This window comes from Nycticebus coucang, chromosome 1 (genome assembly GCF_027406575.1).
Source record: "Nycticebus coucang isolate mNycCou1 chromosome 1, mNycCou1.pri, whole genome shotgun sequence".
In the NCBI taxonomy this organism is placed as follows: Eukaryota; Metazoa; Chordata; class Mammalia; order Primates; family Lorisidae; genus Nycticebus; species Nycticebus coucang.
Genome location: NC_069780.1, coordinates 157286331 through 157295535, shown reverse-complemented (window position 1 = coordinate 157295535; position 9205 = coordinate 157286331).

Genomic DNA, 9205 nt, shown 5'->3' with positions numbered 1-9205 from the left:
TGAACTTGGAGAAAAAAATAATAATAATAATACTGAAATCTTTGAATTTTTATAAAATTTAAATAAGACCAATAAAATAAGATAAAAAATTTCCCAGCATACCCTACCAACCCTGTCTGCCTAATCCTATGTAATACCTAAGCCTGCCCAACATTTATTTTAAATCTCTATCATAACCTCTCTTTCTTGGTTTATGCCATAGATGAAGGCACCTGCACTTTTAAATAATGTAGAATGGTGGGTCATATTGTTATATGAGTATACTCCTTGTCCCCAGTTTTTGGTCTGAAATATTTCTGGTGATGTATTTATTATTATTAGTTTCAGTTGAGCCAAAATAAATAAATAAATAAACAAATAAATGAAAGTCTGTACCTATTCTAGCCCAACCACCATAAATATTTCGTGCAAAACAAACCAAAACTAGCTAACCAGTTCACTGGGAAGCATAGATTAATTCTAGGCTTATAAAGAGACAGAAGTAATTCTTTTCATCATGACTTTGTCATGATATATGATTAGTATTGAGGCTACAAGAAAGGGAAATTTCAGTTATAGAATTAAGCTTATTCTTATACTAACATGACCCTTTGGCTGACTGGATACAAATCTCTGGTCAGATATCTTCTGCATACAAGAATCTCATCTTACCTTAAAAGATAAATATAGATTCAGGGTGAAGGGATGGTCATCTATAATTCAGGCAAACAGAAATCAGAAAAAAAGCAGGTATTGCAGTTTTATTTCCAGATACAATAGCCTTTAAACCAACAAAAGTAAGGAAAGATAAGGATGGTACCTTCATATTTCTTAAGGGTAAAACTCAACATGATGAGATTTCAATTATTAACATTTATGCACCCAACCAGAATGCACCTCAATTTATAAGAGAGACTCTAACAGACATGAGCAACTTGATTTCCTCCAGCACCTTAATAGTTGGAGATTTTAACACCCCGTTGGCAGTGTTGGATAGACCCTCCAATAAGAAACTAAGCACATAAATTTTAGACTTAAACTCAACCATTCAACAATGGGATTTAACAGACAGCTACAGAACATTTCATCCTAACAAAACTGAATACACATTCTTCTCATCAGCCCATGGAACATCCTCCAAAATTGATTAGTGAATCTTAGGTCCCAAGTCTAACTGAAGCAAATTTAAAAGAATAGAAATTATTCCTTGCATCTTCTTGGACCATCATGGAATAAAAGTTGAACTCAGTAACAAGAGTCTGCATATTCATACAAAAGCATGGAAACTAAATAACATTATGCTGAAAGATAGCTGGATCATAGATGAGATTAAGAAGGAAATTGACAAATTTTTGGAACAAAACAATAATGAAGACACAAATTATTAGAACCTGTGGGATACAGCAAAGGCACTCCACAGAAGGAAATTTATAGTGTTGCATGCCTTCCTCAAGAGAACGGAAAGAAGGGTGGGCCTGTGGCTCAGTTGGTAAGGCGCTGGCCCCATATACCCAGGGTGGCGGGTTCAAACCCGACCCCAGCTGAACTGCAACAAAAAAAATAGCCGGGCGTTGTGGCGGGCCCCTGTAGTCCCAGCTACTTGGGAGGCTGAGGCAAGAGAATCGCTTAAGCCCAGGAGTTGGAGGTTGCTGTGAGCTGTGTGATGGCATGGTACTCTACTGAGGGCCATAAAGTGAGACTCTGTCTCAAAAAAAAAAGAGAATGGAAAGAGAGGAAATTGCTTAATGGGACATCTTCAGCAACTAGAAAGGAAGAACATTTCAACCCCAAACCCAGCAGAAGAAAAGAAATAACTAAATTAGAGCAGAATCAAATGAAATAAAAAACAAAAGAATTACTCAAAAGATCAATGAATCAAAAAGGTGGTTTTTTGAAAAATTCAACAAAATTGATAAACCTTTGGCCAACCTAACCAAAAATAGAAAATTAAAGTTCCTAATATCATCAATCAGAAATGACAAAGGTGAAATAACAACAGACACCAGAAATTCAAAGAATCCTTAATGAATACTACAATAAAATTTATTCTCAGAAATATAAAAATCTGAAAGAAACTGACCAATACTTGGAAGCATGCCAACTTCCTAGACTTAATCAAAAAGAATTGGAAATGCTGAACAACCTATATCAAGTACTGAAATAGAATCAAATATATGAAATCTCCCAAAAAAGAAGACTCCGGGACCAGATGGCTTCACATCAGAATTCTACCAAACCTTTAAAAAGGAACTAGTACCTATATTACTTAACCTTTTCCAAAACATTGAAAAAGAAGGAATAGTTCCCAACACATTCTATGAAGCAAATATCACCCTGATCCTCAAATTAGGAAAAGACCCAACAAGAAAAGAAAATTATAGACCAATGTTTTTAATGAACATAAATACAAAATATTCAACAAGATCCTAGAAAACAGAATCCAGCAATATATCAAACGAATTATACACCATAACCAAGTGGATTTTATTCCAGGGTCTCAAGGATGGTTCAATATAAGTAAATCTATAAATATAATTCATCACATAAACAAAATACAAAGCAAAGACCATATGATTCTCTCAATAGATGCAGAAAAAGCTTTTGAAAATATCCAGCATCCTTTCTTGATCAGAACACTTAAGAAAATAGGTATAGGGCGGCGCCTGTAGCTCAGTCAGTAAGGCGCCAGCCCCATATACCGAGGGTGGCAGGTTCAAACCCAACCCCGGCTGAACTGCAACCAAAAAATAGCCGAGCATTGTGGTTGGCACCTGTAGTTCCAGCTACTCGGGAGGCTGAGGCAAGAGAATCGCTTAAACCCAGGAGTTGGAGGTTGCTGTGAGCTGTGTGATGCCATGGCACTCTACCGAGGGCCATAAAGTGAGACTCTGTCTCTATAAAAAAAAAAGAAAGAAAATAGGTATAGAAAGGACTTTTCTTAAACTGATAGAGGCCATCTACAGCAAACCCACAGCCAATATCATATAGAATGGAGTAAAACTGAAAACATTTCCACTCAGATCAGGAACCAGGCAAGGTTGCCCATTGTCTCCACTGCTTTTTAGCATTGTAATGGAAGTCTTAGCCACTATAATCAGGCAAGAGAAGGTGATCAAGGGTATACAAATAGGGTCAGAGGAGATCAAACTTTCACTTTTCTCAGATGATATGATTTTATACCTGGAAAACCTCAGGGACTCAACTACAAAACTCTTAGAAGTGATCAAGGAATACAGTAGCATCTCAGGATACAAAATCAACACTCATAAATCAGTAGCTTTTATATATACCAATAATAGTCAAGCAGAAAAAAAATGGTCAAGGACCCTATTTTCTTTGTAGTTGTGCCAAAGAAGATAAAATATTTGGGAATTTACCTAACCAAGGACGTGAAAGATTTCTATAAAGAGAATTATGAAATTCTAAGAAAAGAAATAGCTGAAGATGTTAACAAATGGAAAAACATACAATGCTCATGGCTGGGAAGGAGCAACAATGTTAAAATGTCCATATTACCAATTTACCTAACAAATGCAACCAGTATAATCTGGTTTCTTGTACCCTCAATGAATCCTCAACAATAAAAAATAAATAAATTTTTAACAAATGTCCAGATTACCCAAAGCAATTTACAAATTTAATGCAATCCCTATCAAAGCACAACCATCATACTTTAAAGATCTGAAAAAAAATAGTACTTTGTTTTATATGGAACCAAAAACGCTTGAATAACCAAGGCATTACTCAAAAAAAAAAAAAAAAAAAAAATTCAGGAGTAATCACACTACCAGACTTCAAACTATACTATAAATCTATAGTGATTTAGTGATTGATGGAACAGAATTGAGAACCAAGAGATGAACCCAGACACTTATAGTCATTTGATCTTTAATAAACCCATCAAAAATATAAATTGGGGGAAAGATTCCCTATTTAAGAAATGGTTCTGGGAGAATTGGCTGGTGACTTGTAGAAGACTGAAACTGGACCCACACCTTTCACCATTAACAAAAATTGACTCTCACTGGATAAAAGATTTAAACTTAAGACATGAAGCTATAAAGATTCTTGGAGAGAGCGCAGGAGAAACTCTTGAAGAAATTGGCCTGGAAGAATAATTTATGAGGAAGACCCCCAGGGCAATAGAAGCAACCCCAAAAATACATTACTGAGATCTGATCAAACTGAAAATCTTCTGCACAACCAAGAACACAGTAAATAAAGCAAGCAGACAGCCCTCAGAATGGAAGAGGATATTAGCAAGTTATGCTTTTGACAAAATTTTGATAACCAGAATCCACAGAGAACTCAAACTTATTAATAAGAAAAGAACAAGTAATCCCATTTTATTGTGGGCAAGGGACTTGAACAGAAGCTTCTCTGAAGAAGATAGGCGCATAGCCTACAGACACATGAAAAAATGCTTATCATCTTTGACCATCAGAGAAATGCAAATCAAAACCACTTTGAGATATCACCTAACTCCAGTAAGAGTGGCTCACATAATAGAATTCCAAAACTACAGATGTTTGTGTGGATGTGGAGAAAAGGGAACACTTCTGCACTGCTGGTGGGAAGGCAGGCTAATATGTCCCTTTTGGAAAGAAGTATGGAGAATACTCAGGGATCTAAAAGTAGACCTCCTGTTTGATCCTGCCATTCTTCTACTAGGTGTATATCTGAAAACCAAAAATCACTTTATAACAAAGATATTTGCACCAGATTGTTCATTACAGCTCAATTCATAATAGCCAAGTCATGGAAGAAGCCCAAGTGCCCATCAACCCATGAATGGATTCATAAATTGTGGTATATGTATACCATGGAATATTATGCAGCCTTAAGAAAAGATGGACACTTTACCTCTTTTACATTTACAGGAATGGACCTGAAACATACCCTACTTAGTAAAGTATCTCAAGAATGGAAGGAAAAATATCCAAAGTACTCAGTAATTTTATGAAACCAATTTCACATAAAGAATAGATCCAAACTATGGCCCAGGATAAAGGAGGGAGGAAATGGAGATGAGAGGGGAGAGGGAAGATCAGATCAAGGGAGGGTGAATAGTGGGATCACACCTATGGTGCATAATGCAAGGGCACATCTCGGATCTATTCAGTATAGAAAATAAATGTGTTAACACAATAATTAAATAAATGATATGAGGTATATATTAACCAGTGTGATGTAAGTGTTCCTAATTCTATATGAAATCAGCACATTGTACCCCATAAATGCATTAATTTGTACATGATCTATGTATTTATGATTTAATAAAAAAATAAAATAACTGTAAAAAATAAAAGCGTTATCATGTATATACATGTACAATAAATATATATTTTAATGTTTAATTATTTTAGTAGATACAATTTGAAAGATTTCAAACAAAGATAATGATACCTTTAAAAGTTACTCATATGCGGAGGTGGAGCAAGATGGCAGCCGAGTAACAGCTTCTTTGCATCTGGTCACCGTGAGTCTGGGGAGATAGGACTCCAGGCATCTCTGGCTGATGGGATCTGCCTATCATCACCCCTGCGAGGATATAGGGAGTCAGCAAGAGACTTCTGGACACCAAGAGGAGGACTAAAACAGTGGAAAACCGGCAAGTGGTCACGTGTGTTCAATCCTTCTAAACCTGCCCGCAACTGTAAGTTCAGTAGCAGTGAGACTACAAACCAGAAAGGCCTTACTGTGAACTGTTTTGGTGTCTTTGGACTTGGCACTCAGCTAAACTGCCTTGGGGAGAGCCTGAGTGGGAGTGTGGAGAACTTTGGCCTTTGTCTAGGGCCCCAGTCTGAACCGCTGAGCCAGACGGAGCTAATAGTGTTTGGCTCTGGGTCACAGGGAGCCATTGTGAGCGATCTGCCCCGGCAAGATCCGCCCTCAGGGTCGCAGAGCTAGAATTGGGTGGGAGCTGGTAACACAGCGACCAAGTAGCCTGAGGGCAGGGTCTGAGCTGCCTTGCAGCCCTAACCCTCGGGGGCAAGAGGGAGACCAGTTTTGGCACACAGGGTAAGTGGATAGCCACTTCAGGAGTGATTCCAGCGACAAGAACTTCCCTGGGAAAGCTTCTGCTCAGCAAGTGAACAAGTTCAAAGTGCCTTTTAAGTGGGCTGAAGAGAGATTTAGGGTGTCTACCTGCTGGGTTGGAGAAATTAGCAGCCTCCAGTCTATCAAAACTGTGATTAAAATCTCATACCCGAGAAGACCACGTGTTGCCCAGACAATACTCAATAACATATACATACTTCTTTGGTTTTGTTTGTGTTTTTTCTTTTTTTTTTTTTGGTTTGGTTGGTTTTTTTGTTTATTTTGATGTTATTGATGTTGTTTTGTTTTTTAAGTTCAACCTTTTCCATACAGATCCTTTTCCTTTCTCAATTTTTCTAGTTTAATTATAATTTCCCATTGCTGCCTATTTCAATAATTAGAACTCATTTTTGTTAGTGTTTCTACCACCATTATTTGGATTTCCACCCAATTTTATCCCGTAAAGTTTTCTGTTTGCTTATTTTCTTTGAATTATAGCATTTTTGTCATTCCTCTCTACTTGGTGGAGGTGGGGTACTGGGTCTGATCAGGTTAGCAAAGAGCTGCTGACCTCAAGGAAACCACCCAACTGGGCACCCCCAGAAGGTGTTTTTTTTTTTTTTAAGGTTGTATCAAAGTACCCTACTGTACACCTATATTGCTCTGTCTCCCTCTTTCTGTGCCTCTCTTCTTTTTGTCAATATTCCTTTTACCCACCCCCTCACTTTTCTCTATTTTTCTTTTTTTTCTAATTACTCGGTCCTCCTTTCTTTCATCCCTTTTTTGCTCTTCAACCTTCTCACCCTTCTGGTCCAGTAACCCTTAGTCCATAGGCACGAGAACTTAAAGAGCAAGAGGAAGTGAAAGGAAAATTAGGACAAGGAAACAGATAAAAGAAATCACTCATGAGGAAGAATAAGCAGAAAACTCCAGGCAACATGAAGAACCAGTCCAGAACAACCCCGCCAAGGGACCATGAGGTAGCTACTGCAGATGATTCCACCTATACAGAAATGTTAGGAATGACAGAAAGGGAATTTAGAATACACATGTTGAAAACAATCAAAGAAATGATGGAAACAATGAAGGAAACTGCTAATAAAGTGGAAAATAAACAAAAGGAAATTCAAAAACAGAATCAAATAAGAGATGAACGATATGAAGAGTATAAAAAGGATATAGCAGAGCTGAAGGAACTGAAACACTCAATTAGGGAACCTAAAGATGCAATGGAAAGTATCAGTAACAGGTTAGACCATTTAGAAGAAAGAATTTCAGAGGTAGAAGACAAAGTTCTTGAGATAACTCAGATAGTAAAAGAGGCAGAAAAGAAGAGAGAGAAAGCAGAACGTTCACTGTCAGAATTATGGGACTTTATAAAGCGTTCCAACATACGAGTTATAGGAATTCCAGAAGGGGAAGAAGAATGCCCCAGAGGAATGGAAGCCATACTACAGAATATTATAAAAGAAAATTTCCCAAATATCACCAAAGATTCTGACACACTGCTTTAAGAGGGCTATCGGAACCCAGGTCGCCTCAACTCTAACTGAGCTTCTCCAAGACACATTGTGAACCTGTCCAAAGTCAAGACCAAAGAAAAGATTCTGCAAGCTGCCAGGAGTAAGCGCCAGTTGACCTACAGGGGCAAATCCATCAGAGTGACCGCAGACTTCTCTAATGAAAGTTTCCAAGCAAGAAGACAATGGTCATCTACCTTTAATCTACTTAAACAGAACAATTTCCAGCCCAGAATTCTGTACCCTGCTAAGCTAAGCTTCAAAATTGACGGAGAAATCAAATCATTTACGGACATACAAACATTGAGGAAATTCGCCACAACAAGACCAGCTCTACAGGAAATACTTCAACCTGTTCTGCACACTGACCACCACAATGGATCAGCAGCAAAGTAAGAACTCAGAAATTAAAGGACAGAACCTAACCTCCACACTGATGCAAAAGATAAAGCTAAGCAATGGACTCTCACCAAATAAGACGAATAGAATACTACCACACTTATCAATTATCTCCATAAATGTTAATGGCTTGAATTCCCCACTGAAGAGACATAGATTGGTTGACTGGATTAAAAAACACAAGCCATCCATTTGCTGTCTGCAAGAAACACACCTGGCTTCAAAAGACAAATTAAAGCTCCGAGTCAAGGGTTGGAAGACAATTTTTCAGGCAAATGGAATTCAGAAGAAAAGAGGAGTTGCAATCTTATTTTCAGATACATGTGGATTTAAAGCAAGTAAAGACAAAATAGACTAGGATTGTCATTTTATATTGGTGAAGGGAAAAATACAACAATAAGGTGTGTCAATTCTAAATATTTATGCACCCAATTTAAATGCTCCCAGATTCTTGAAACAGACCTTACTCAGTCTGAGCAATATGATATCTGATTATACCATAATAACAAGGGACCTTAACACTCCTCTTACAGAGCTGGACAGATCCTCTAAACAGAAATTAAACAAGGATATAAGAGATTTAAATGAGACCCTAGAACAACTGTGCTTGATAGACGCATATAGAACACTCCATCCCAAAGACAAAGAATATACATTCTTCTCATCACCCCATGGAACATTCTCCAAAATTGATCATATCCTGGGACACAAAACAAATATCAACATAATCAAAACAAATGAAATTTTACCTTGTATCTTCTCAGACCATAAGGCACTAAAGGTGGAACTCAACTCTAACAAAAATGCTCGACACCACCCAAAGGCATGGAAATTAAATAATCTTCTGTTGAATAACAGATGGGTGCAGGAAGAAATAAAACAGGAAATCATTAACTTCCTTGAGCATAAAAACAATGAAGACACAAGCTACCAAAACCTGTGGGATACTGCAAAAGCAGTTTTGAGAGGAAAATTCATCGCTTTACATGCCTAAATTCGAAAAACAGAAAGAGAGGGCATCAACAATCTCACAAGAGATCTTATGGAATTGGAAAAAGAAGAACAATCTAAGCCTAAACTCAGTAGAAGAAAAGAAATCTCCAAAATCAAATCAGAGATCAATGAAATTGAAAACAAAAGAATCATTCAGAAAATTAATGAAACAAGGAGTTGGTTTTTTGAAAAAATAAATAAAATAGATAAACCATTGGCCAGACTAACGAGGAATAGAAAAGTAAAATCTCTGGTAACCTCAATCAGAAATGATA